The following is an 11,456-nucleotide window of genomic DNA, read 5'->3' on the forward strand; positions in this document are numbered from 1 at the left end:
CCGCAACACATCACCCAGTAAGCGCTCATCTGTGACTCAGGTCACAGGAAAAACTGAGGATGGCAGAACTGGTGTGTAGAAATCTGTTTGCTCACTTCTACTCAGTCAGAAAGAATCTTGAGATCTGTGGTTTGCTTGGGTCTGGTGTAGTGCCCGTTCAACCCTTCAGTGTTACACACCCAATGAAACACAGAAAAGGGGAAAATCTTCAGGGCAAAACAAAACAATTTTGTCAGGTGGACTGTGTAACCTTGGTAAGGTCGTATGACCCATAAGACATGGAATCATTAATGATAATTTACTAGAATTAGCTCACAGATAAACTAAACCTGAAAAAAATGGAATCCCCAAGAAACAGCCTCTCCAGCTCAGTCACACCACTCATCCTGGGAGACTCTGGGAGAGCAGATGTGCGGTTTGTGATATACCCTGAGCTTTATCAAATCAAGATCCTATTGAGCTAACAAGTGAAATGACTTACAGTGCTTAGTAAGAACTCCTTATGGAAAATGCCTTGCCAGCAACCCTCTTTTTTTGAAAAATCAAAGGACTGTCATCTCTCATGCATCTGCTGATTGCAGCTGTCATGGTGTCATCTGGAAAGAAAGGTGAACCCTCGGTGACTCAACACACAAACTTCAAACGTTAACACTGCACACATTGCCGATTACAGAAACATCCGACTGATGCACCTATTCAACACTGTTGGTGGGGAAACTGAGAATTCAGGTCTCACTGTTGAGAGAGTTGAAGTAATCTTCTGCCTTAAAAAAAAAAAAAGGAGCAGAAAGAGGATAAGAATCTCTTTTCTAGGAGCAGAATTATCAACTGGATCTTATGTATCAAAAACTGTAACAAGGCCTGATGTTTTCTTGAATATCAAAAGCCCTGTCAGGATGTCGAAATCTCCAGTTTTATATTAATAATGGTTGTTGTGTCTTGTCCATACAACAATCTATGGCATATTAACACAATTTAGTAAATCAAAAGTCAAAATTATGCTATACTTATAGCATAAGGACTTTAGGAAGAGTGCACTGGGCTGTAGTAAAATTCAGAGGGATCATTTACAGGATTATTAGTCACTCGAGTGTTCCTCCACATTCCTTTAGGTCTAATGTGTCATGTAAGACACAGGACTTGCTCACGTTCAATGGCAGTAAAGGCAACCAACAGACCTGAAAAGCTGCATCAACATTTTATCCTAAACAATTGCTTCAGGAAGGCTGAGCTAAAAACTCTAGGCAAGCTGTCAGTAGCTAATATTAGCCTACACGTAGAGAATTTTTTTTTTATTCCAGAGCAATTTTCAAAGACTGCAGAAAATGTTCTCTAGGCCGCAGAGAAAATCTAAGAGTTCATTTTTGTGCTGATGCAGCTGCAACTGCTGTTTGCTAGATCATATCTCAGCCTGGTCACTGCAATATCAACGTATGATTTTATAAACCCGGTAAACGATTTAACGCTTGCGTAAAACACATTATACATGCTAATGGCTTCATTTGGCTAATCTGGCTTCGTCATTTTTCTGCAACTGGATGAAGGTACTATATATATTGATATACCCTCATACGTTAAGCAACCCCTTAATGGAATACATTGCCTTGGAGTGTTTAGTCTTTATGAAAAAAATCCTTATCACTGCCCAGAGAACTATTTTGTGTGCAGTAATTATGTAATATTAATGAACAATATTACGCACAACAGTATTTTCCAGCCCTATTCTTTGTATGGAATGTACTTTAGAATGGCCTGACACTGCAAAAATGCCTCTAGCTTCCATGGTTCATGTAAAATACAATAAATACATAAATAATTTAGAAGAGGAAATAGGTAGTGTTGCGAAGGCGGTGGTGTTCTTACCACTGTACTTCAAAACTTGGCGATGTGGCCTTTGGAAATGCATTTTTTTCTTTTTTCATTTAAGGATACCGCTTCCTCAAGCTGGACAAAAAATTTCACACAGATACGGAGCTTTAAAATGCAAATTGAAAGCTAACTTTATAATTTTATTTCTGAAATTGTAGAAGGAAAAAAGCTGCAGGCTTTCACAGAGAGCCTCACATATCTCTGCTAAGATGAGATTTTCTGAAGCTGAAAGTTCCTAAATTTTGATCACAACTGCATCACAGCATTGCGCCTGGGGGGGGAAGCAAGAGGGAGATACCTCTCTGACGCCTGGTCTGCATGCTAAGGGCTGCCCCAAATCCCTTTCAAGATGGGCTGTCTGCCATGAACACAGTTAGCCTGCAAGGACGGCCTCGGGCACAGCCAGGGTGCCCTTTTCCAAATATCTGGGAGGATGAGCCTGAGCACAGCGGGTGAGCCAGCCCCAGGCGTGCCAGGACAGCCTGTCCATGGGCACCCATCACTTGTCCAAGAGGCATCTGGAAGGTAGTAGTGATTCACTGCATTTAATGGGAAAGAAGCTGTTAATGCTATGGAGACTTAGCTTCTCAGTCTCTTGGGTTTTGTTTTTTTGTTTTTTTTTTCCCACATCTGAAATAAAATAACTGGTTATTTAATTTCTGTTAATAAAGGAGGAATGCATCAGGGCTGTTGCAAGGGCCAAGTAGTCAGGGCTTGCAAAGTGCACTGGTGCTAAGTATAATTTTTACCGTAACTCGGTGACACCTTCATTTCTCAAAATAAGATTTCATAGCCTATTCATTTACAAAGTGGGCTAGTGCCTTTGGGTATTTGGGAAGGGCAAAAAGACAAATTGAAAAGCACCAAATCATTTAATTTCAAAGTGCATTAAGCACACACCTTCCAATTTTCTGACTAAAATGTTCATCGGCTTTTTCCAAAGAGGTTTGTATTCAGGGCACAGATATAGTTTGTGGATTTTAGATTCCTGAAATACTTAACAATGCTATTCAGGGAAAAAAATCACTGGCTTCTTGTCCTAAAAAAAAACAGATTCACGTGTGAAGTGTTAATGAATCCAAGGGACAGCTTAAGGATAAAAATAGCATTAAAAAAAGCCCAAATGTTAGCTAATCAAACATTCTCAAGAACAGAAATTCTGAAAAGTGTGGCATATAATAATAAAAAAGCAAAGAGAACTATATTAAGAGTCCAATTCAGAGTGACCAAAATGTGACTGGTCGTCTTTTCTCCACCCTGGCGTCACAGTACCCCTTGCTGCAGCATTTCAGGACGCAGCCCTCGGGGCCGGGTCCCAGTGTGCAATGCTCTGCCTCAGCGCCTGGGCTGCTTGGCTCATTTTGGAGTATTGCTTGATGGAATCTGTAGTCTCCAGGCTGCATCTCCATTATTAAAAAGGAGAGCAGTGGTAATCTGCTCCATTTTAGGCAAATTAAGTGCAGCTCTGCCTCCTGGCACATTCCCAACACGGCTCTGAGATGAGCATAATTCCACAAAATCCATAAAATTCGAAGCCTAAGACTGCTCCTGCTCCCCCTTCCCCATGGCTTGCAGATAATGTGAAGTGGTCTGCTGGGGTACTTCACAGGGGAGAGACATATTCTGTATGTGCCTAGTGAATATTGGTTTTCCATGAGCTAAGGGGATGAGTTAAGAAGAGAGTTTCAGTCTTTGAGTTCTCTACCTTATGGGTTTCATGTTATATTTCCACTGGCAAGGGATGGGGGGCATGTTGCATATTCAGTGTTCCCCTCCTTCTGCCTTGCAGGGGAAAGAGGGTGTGTTTCCACCGACGGAGTAGAATGAACTCATGCTTTCCAATTTTTCCCCATGTTAGGAAATAGGTCCTGTCTCATTACTGGTGACAGCACATATTGGTAGGTCACAGAGCAAAGGGAGAGCCTTGCGTAGAACAGCTGGGGCCCAGAGCCAGAAATCTCATTAAAGTAAGCTGCTGCTATTTCCAGCCTGTAATAGAGCTTTGGAGCTTGATTATATTCAGTGAAAGCAGGTCATTACAAACACAGTGCTTTTTGCATATTATCTAAATTGAAATAATAATATGTTCTCTCCTTTCATGTGCTATATTGATAAATCCCAACTTATGAATGAAACATGTTAATTAGTTAGTTAAAAATAATTAGTTCCATATTATGCCTCCAAGTTTAAGGCTTGATTAGTGCAAACAAATAACTTTTCTTGATAATAAGTCATTTACAGATTATTCTCTTAAATGGAGCACACAGGCATAAAAATAATCTGCAGCAATAAATTGTGTTATTTGTTCTCTCTTTTCCCTTTGACTTGAAATATAACAGTACTTTTAGAACTTGAGAGACAGAATATCTATATGCAGATTCTAATCTCAACAGCAGTTGCCGCAATGCAACTCTGGCGTTATTTGATTGAGGTGGCAGTGTACCAGATAAGAATGTGACCCATAACTGTTCTTTGATTCAATCTTTCTGGCCATGTAGTCCCAAAAGAACAACAATTATTGCTTACAGTGACTGAGAATATTGCTCTGTTTAGCTTCTCGTATTTAACTTGCATTTAAATATTCTGATATGTACATCGGAACTGAGCTAATGAGTGGTTGGTGGCAGTTTAAGGTTTTCCTTAGTAGTGGTAGCACTAAGTAAAGTGGTAAGCACTAAGAAAAGGTAGAACCTTTTCAGTTCTTTTGAAGGAAAACAAAACCCTACATGAACATTTTTTTCTAAGACATCAGTTCACTGAAGCCAGCATGATTCAACGATGTCCATAAAGTTTAAGCACAGTCCTGAATATGAACATTTTCCTGAGCCAGGGCCTAGGGCAGTCATAAGGACAAAGTCTTTTTGCTAGCTCCCCTGGAGTTCTTCTCACACTGGCAAAAGATGGGCCCATAACTGTGTACAGGAGATATCCACTAAAGAAAGGCTATACATTGGATTATGGTATATATACTATAATAAAATTAGATAACATCCTGGTAAAAAGCCTTGACTCTGTTGATACTACTGTCTCTGCTATTGCTTCCACCTACAGAGCCTCGCTGGTGGAAAGTTATGGCTCTCAATTATCACTGTGAAAATCCAGCCCTATTTTGGAAGTGCTTATAACTTGTAGCAGTCATCTATGATGTGAGAGTTTGACGGGGTTGTTAGAGAATATCAGGCGTCGTATTTAGACACTGGAACGTGACAATTCTGGATGAGGCAAATAATACACTTTTCTGAAGCATTTTTATAAGACACTTTCCTTCCTGGTTGACAGGAAAACTTGCAAAGCCTGGGAAGAGAACCAGACCCATGCTGCATTCACCCTCTTTCCAGATTGCCAGCGAGGGAGCTAATGCAATAGCAGCGGTTGTGGTATGGACACTTGTCCACCAGTGGCTGAGACCACCAGCTTACTGACTATACATAATCACCAAATAGCCAGTAGCTAGAAATGGCTAAATCTCTACTGTTCTATGAAAGGCCTGACATGACTTACTGGTTAAAAACTCTTCAATCCTTCCCAATCCTCTCAAAGGGCACTTACTGAGAAATGGTAATGGGTTACAGTCTCAGAGTGCTTCTAAAGCACTCAATGTCAGAAAAAATGGCATTAACCCACTCTCCTCGCCATATTCTGGACCTGATTCTCAATGCTAATCAAGAGTAATTTCACTGAAGTGAAGGGAGTTATACAAGACCTGTGTAAAAGTGGAATCAGATCCATGTATCATACATTTAAGATTCCTGGCAAAATATGCTCTATTTACTTGAAATTAAAACATTTCAAAGAGTCTGGATGATTTACAGGCTATGTTCTTACTTCCTAGAAATTAGAACGGTACATCAGGTAATCAATAAGTGTATAAAACTGTCTAAAATGCAAGCATTGCAGAGGTCAGGAATGGAAAAAGGCAGCTGAAATCACTTTACATGATACACTGGAAAAGCAACATTATTTTTACCAACCTCACTGAGAAGCCATTGCAAAAGGCAACAAACTGATTGAATGGTATGGCAAACAACATTTTTTTCATCGAGCCAATTTTGCCACTTCCGTGACAAATAAAACAAAACACAAATTAGACTGTTCAGTTAAGCACTTTGGCTCCAACCTCCCTTGAACTTTAAGAAATTCGGGGAAACAAGCTATTGGGTTGGGCCCATCCGTATCGGAAACACAGCACTGCATTCATACCACATTAGTAGTATTTTTTTTCACTTCAAATCAGAAGCACCAGGCAATGTGGGATGTGTATCTCCTCAATGGTCCGTAATAGAAATTCCTCAGTTAGTTACATGCGAAGCCTCTCCAGTGTCTTCCGCAAGAAGAGGCTCCATTAAGACTAATGAAAGTGCTGATTCTGCACAACAGACGCTGTAGATCCTCCAGGAGAGCTGTCGGAAAGAAATGGGCTCTAAAACAGCTAGGGAGTCACTCAGCTTCTGCCCTCGGATCTGAAAGAGCTGCTTGATGAGGCTTGATGAAAGACTTAGAAGCGAGCAAGAAATTCAAGAAGGAACTATCCAGGACTTTGAAAACATAAATAAGCTGCACATAGTTTTCTGACCTGTAATAACTCACAGATCACCGTATCAGCTCCTGGGCTACTGCAGGAGTATAAAGAGGCTGCTAGAAAGAGGAACAAACACTCCTCTATGCTGCTCCTTCCCCCTGCGTTACAATAAGCCAAGGCTTGTGATGTTTGGCCAAAGAATGGGGAAACCTAGGAGTGACTTTGGATAATGCATGCTGGTGATCATGAGTCACTGGCTAATGTTAAAGACAGATCTACAGTCAGATGCGATGTGTATCATGGTGACTTTGTTTCCCATCAGCGGAGTTTGCTTTATGCCTGATCTGAATTTTGCATCACGTATGCTCCTAATGGCATTAAATGAAATATTTGTGAATGTACAGTGAGGGAAACAGACCCCTGCAGTGTCAGCCTCAGGTTTGAATGGGCTGGCTTTTTTGGCTTGTCACATCTTTCTAGTCTCTAAACCTCTGCCTTTGTATTGTAATATGGCGTGCCGTAAATATCTGTAATGGAACGGATTACATCAGCTAACTTTGTGTTGCCAATCTCAATATTAAACTCTGCAGCAGTAAGGAGCCCTGCCCAAAGGACTATGACAAGTATTCAGCTCCATTTATATTAGAATACAAAGTACAGAATAAACCCACATCGTTTCTGGCAGCTGATACTACCTGTCAGATAAGAATGGCACAGGCGAAAACAATGCCAGAGCATTGAAGTTCCTTCTCAGAATTAAGAGCTGTGGAGTACTTGATACGTGCCCTTCCTGAATTTGCTGTAGGTTAGTAATTTTTTTTTTAAATACTAACTCCCCATCCCCAATACCCAAGCAAAAGCAAAAAGTAGTTTCCTATTTCTCCACCCACTGACTCTGTTAAGGGCATGCTGGCTGCAATAAGGGAGAGAGAGAGCTGGTGGGATTTTAACATCTTTTCACCTCATTTCAGATACACAAAAGACACTGGTTCAAATGCTTTAAAATATGTTCAACATTTTCTGGCAGTTTCTATACACTCAGTCAGCTGCACGTTGACTGTACTGTTCTCACGGCAATTTCAAGTTTGCTTGAGGTTCTTTGGGGCCAAATAAAACCCCATTGCTATGAGATAAGTCAACATTAAGTTCCACTGGGCTTGACCAGAACTATTGTCCCCATGTTAGATTGTTCATCAGAACTTTCTCTTTTTCAGCCATCACCATGAATATTCTTGGAAGAGGCTGCTCAAAGATTTATGTAGCAAGTGTGAAATAATTAGACTCAGTGGAACACAAGTTCTAAAGTGTGGGAGGCATGATTCAGCACTTCATCTTCCCAACGTTAATGATTTGTTGTTTATTTTTTTGAGATTTTCAAGGGAAAAGCTGGACTGACTTCTCTGCATGGGACTTAAAGATTCTGTAACTGGAAAGATAAAGAAGTTGGCAAGAACTTCCTTTATCCACCGTGCTGTTCTCTGACTGATGCTAGCCCCACAGAGACAGCTTCATTCCATTAGTATTTACTGCAAATAAATTGCAAACAGCATGTTGAGATGCTCTGAGGAAAGAAGCAGTAAAAATATAGAAAATATGAATGCCTAAAAATTGTATTGTCTGTTGTGCAAATACGGAATCACATCCTTGGGTCCTGTGCCTTTATTTCAGCGAAGGACCTGGCCTATTGTTTCTATTTAAAATTGGTTGCCATGGTGGTATCATCCGGGCTTTCACCCTGATGAAAATTGTTTGCATCTGTGACGCAGTGGCGCTGGCAACCTAATGTTTGCATCTACCTCTAACACAGGAGTAATTGTGAAAATGGAACCTGACTGTTTACCTTTGCACGGTAAACAGGTTCCTTAAACACGCACGTGCCTCTTGCTGTTAAAACTGCATGGAAATGGAAAAGCAGTCGGTTTGACAGCTGCTGAGGCTGCAGAGACCTCAGACAAAATGGAAGTGCTGAAGTGAAACGCCATGACCAGGCTGACCCTTCCCCAGGCGTGACACTGGTGCACGGTTTTGATTCTGCAGCACCACCTGGAATTTCTGGGAAGTTACGTTTTCAAACTGATGGGAAGCCCTGCCTGACATTCAGATCTGCTGATATGAGAGTTTCTCTCTTCCATTTTCTAATGAGTCTCAATCATTAGCCTCCTTGCTTCACAGGCAGCTAGTGATCCCGTTAGCGAGGTGAATGGCAGCCACTACCAGGAGATTCAGAAACGTCTATGAACAACAAAACAGGTTAAAAAAGGACTCTCCATATGCGTTTATTTTAGGTGGCAATTCAACTTCTGGTCCAAACTTGCTACGGGTTCAGCTTCAAGAGTGCCAGAATCTCATGAGTGTCCTCCAAAACTTCCCCCTGCTTCCCAAGTTGGTGCTGATTCCGTAGGGCACGTTCACAGAACCAAACCCAAGACAGTCCCAGGTCTCAAAGGGACATTTAGGGTTAAAGCTTTCTCTCTTATTCAAAAAGTTCTCTTGGAATACTAAACCTTGTGCAAGGAACAGATGGGGTTAATGCTCCTCCCTGCATAAGCTGTCAGCACTATATTTTGAACAAAACAGCAGCAGCTTTACTAGCTAGAGTAGTGCTTGTTAAATTGAATTAAATCTGGAGCATTAGTATCAGTCCCTTCTCTTTACCTTTATTGGGAAATCCTCCTTTCCGGCATATGTGATAAGTGGGGGAGGAGAAACTCAAGAGCAGCTCTGAACAATGAACAAGGACCAAACGTTATCAGCAGGAAAGAAAACCTGGCAGTGCCAACTCCATAACGGCAGTTAGTATTTTGCAGAGCAGAATTGACCCGGGGTGCCAGCTCTATATTCCTTTCAAGTCTGAAAATGAAAAAGCTGGGCGGTCGCCTGCCTGTCTTTCCAGCATGCATATTGTATTTCAGCTGATGCGTCTGCAGTGCCAATTCCGCTGAGCTGTAAGTGAAAGATCTGCTGAGTAAGAAATTATTAAAGGCAAGCAAGAGCCTCATTGTCTTTTGGCGATGTCAGTGCGACCCTTATCAATAATTGAACGGCTTTTCCAGGAACACAATCTAGAGAGACCAGAGCCTGAGCTACCACGTTGCTGCTTCAGTCCAGTGTTCCAGGAAAGGCTGCTCTCCGCGGAGGCAATATTGTGCCATTTCTTTATTCTGCAGGCTCACGATGCTGAGAGCTGAGACAGTGCTCCATCTGATACACAGCTTCCCACCCACATGCTGTCATACTTAAAAGCATCACAAGCTTGAAATAGGGACCATTTTAAAAGGGACTGGCCTGTCTGCTGCAGACTGGAGCCCAGTGGGGTGTCTGGAGGGAGAGCTGTGAGTCTCTCACAGTCCCCCGAACCTTCATTGCTGACTTTTCCATTGGAAAGACGAAAGCTGCAGGGCAGAGCTTCACCCCATCGCTATGACAAGGACTTGGCATGGGGAGCAGTGGTTGTATCTGAGCACCTGGATACTAAAGCCAGGAGCTTTGTATAAAAACTGAGAGGTGGATTCCTGAAAGCTCCCTGTTAAAAAGCTGATACCCAAAGGATGGGAGAAGCCAGGTGACTTTGCATTTGTATCACTCCTGCAGAAGACCTCTTCCTTTTAAGCCCTCCAAATCAATACGCCAGTCTAAGGGGCCAACTTGTAATAAATGCAGAAAAAAAACCCCAACATATGAGGGGAGAATATCAGAGGTTGCACATGGCTGGGCCTTTTATACAGGTGTATTCTGAATGATACAAGCTGATAGCTGTGCTCTCCTGGCGGCAGATTTTGTGGGACAGAATTTCATCCCTCACCACAGATCTTGTGGGTTACTCTGACAGCATAAAGGGGCTAGAAACTGTGCCCTGCAAGGCTCTGCTACCCAGGCACTCTTTGGGTAAGGCCCTGGCCCCTTCTCAAGCTCAGCTTTATCGTTGCACTGCAATAGGGAGAAGCAAGAGAGAGACTTACGCAGTAAATATTGTATCAGGCAGTCTGGGCTGCTTCAAATGAGAGCAGCTCATAAGGACATACTAAATATAAAATCACCCTCAGGGCAGCTCCAGTTTAAGCCAGGGCATGTCAGCCCTCAGAGAAGCACAGAATCTCCTGGATGCAAATAAGATAAAGCAGGATGAGGAGGGGAATTTGAAGATTACAATTGAAATTCTGAAAAAGAAATGGAAAGTGTGCCATGTAAAGGGAGAGGAGCAAAAAAACCCCATCAGAAACATGAAAAGTCCAGTATCTGCAGTCCTAGAGTTTGGAATTCCAAGTGTCCCCCACCAGAGTCTCATGCATTGCTCCCTTACACTAATCACCTGTCCTGCATACCTCGGCGTCCTCTCTACCTTGGAGGATATTTCAGCTCCTTCTAACCCTTCTCTCCCCTCTGATGTCTTCAGAGCATTTCTTCCCCTGTGTTTGTACAGTACCTCACAACATATAGGTGCCCTAAAAACCACTAGTAATAAAAATAAATACAATAATTAAATCTTTCAGTAACAGAACTGAGTCTTCCATTGCTGCAGTCTAAACTCCACCTACTAAAAAGGCAGAAGATATTCTCTGTGGTTTTCCGGTTTGTGTCCCCAGTTCTATGGACAGTAGATCTAGACCCAGTTCTGCACTTTACACTGGTGTAACCTGGTCTAATGGGGCTAGAAGTGTGCAAGAGAAGCAGATCTCCAAAACCCCCAAAACAGACGGGGTATCTGGTGGGGTCAGGTTGCTGCTGGATATTATTGAACTAGTTCAGTGATCCAAAACTAGATCTGAACTTTGCTGCTCTGGCCTATATCTGACAGAGATATAAGATTCTATCTATATCCTTCGGGCCACACTAGCCCATTTCTAAGCCGTATTGTGTTCCCAGGTTCTATTACAGACAGCTGACTGCTGACTTCTTGCATCTGAATCATTCCTCCACTTTATCCATGTTTTCAGCTACAGAATATTGCTAATTCAACAACGTATGGAAATCAACAATTATCAGTAAATGCCAAAGTTCAAGGAGGTGACAGCAGGACACACGGACTAGTATTTAATCATACGAGCCAGACCACGCTGACAGGTTTACA

Source organism: Nyctibius grandis, chromosome 10, assembly GCF_013368605.1.
Source record: "Nyctibius grandis isolate bNycGra1 chromosome 10, bNycGra1.pri, whole genome shotgun sequence".
Taxonomy (NCBI): Eukaryota; Metazoa; Chordata; class Aves; order Nyctibiiformes; family Nyctibiidae; genus Nyctibius; species Nyctibius grandis.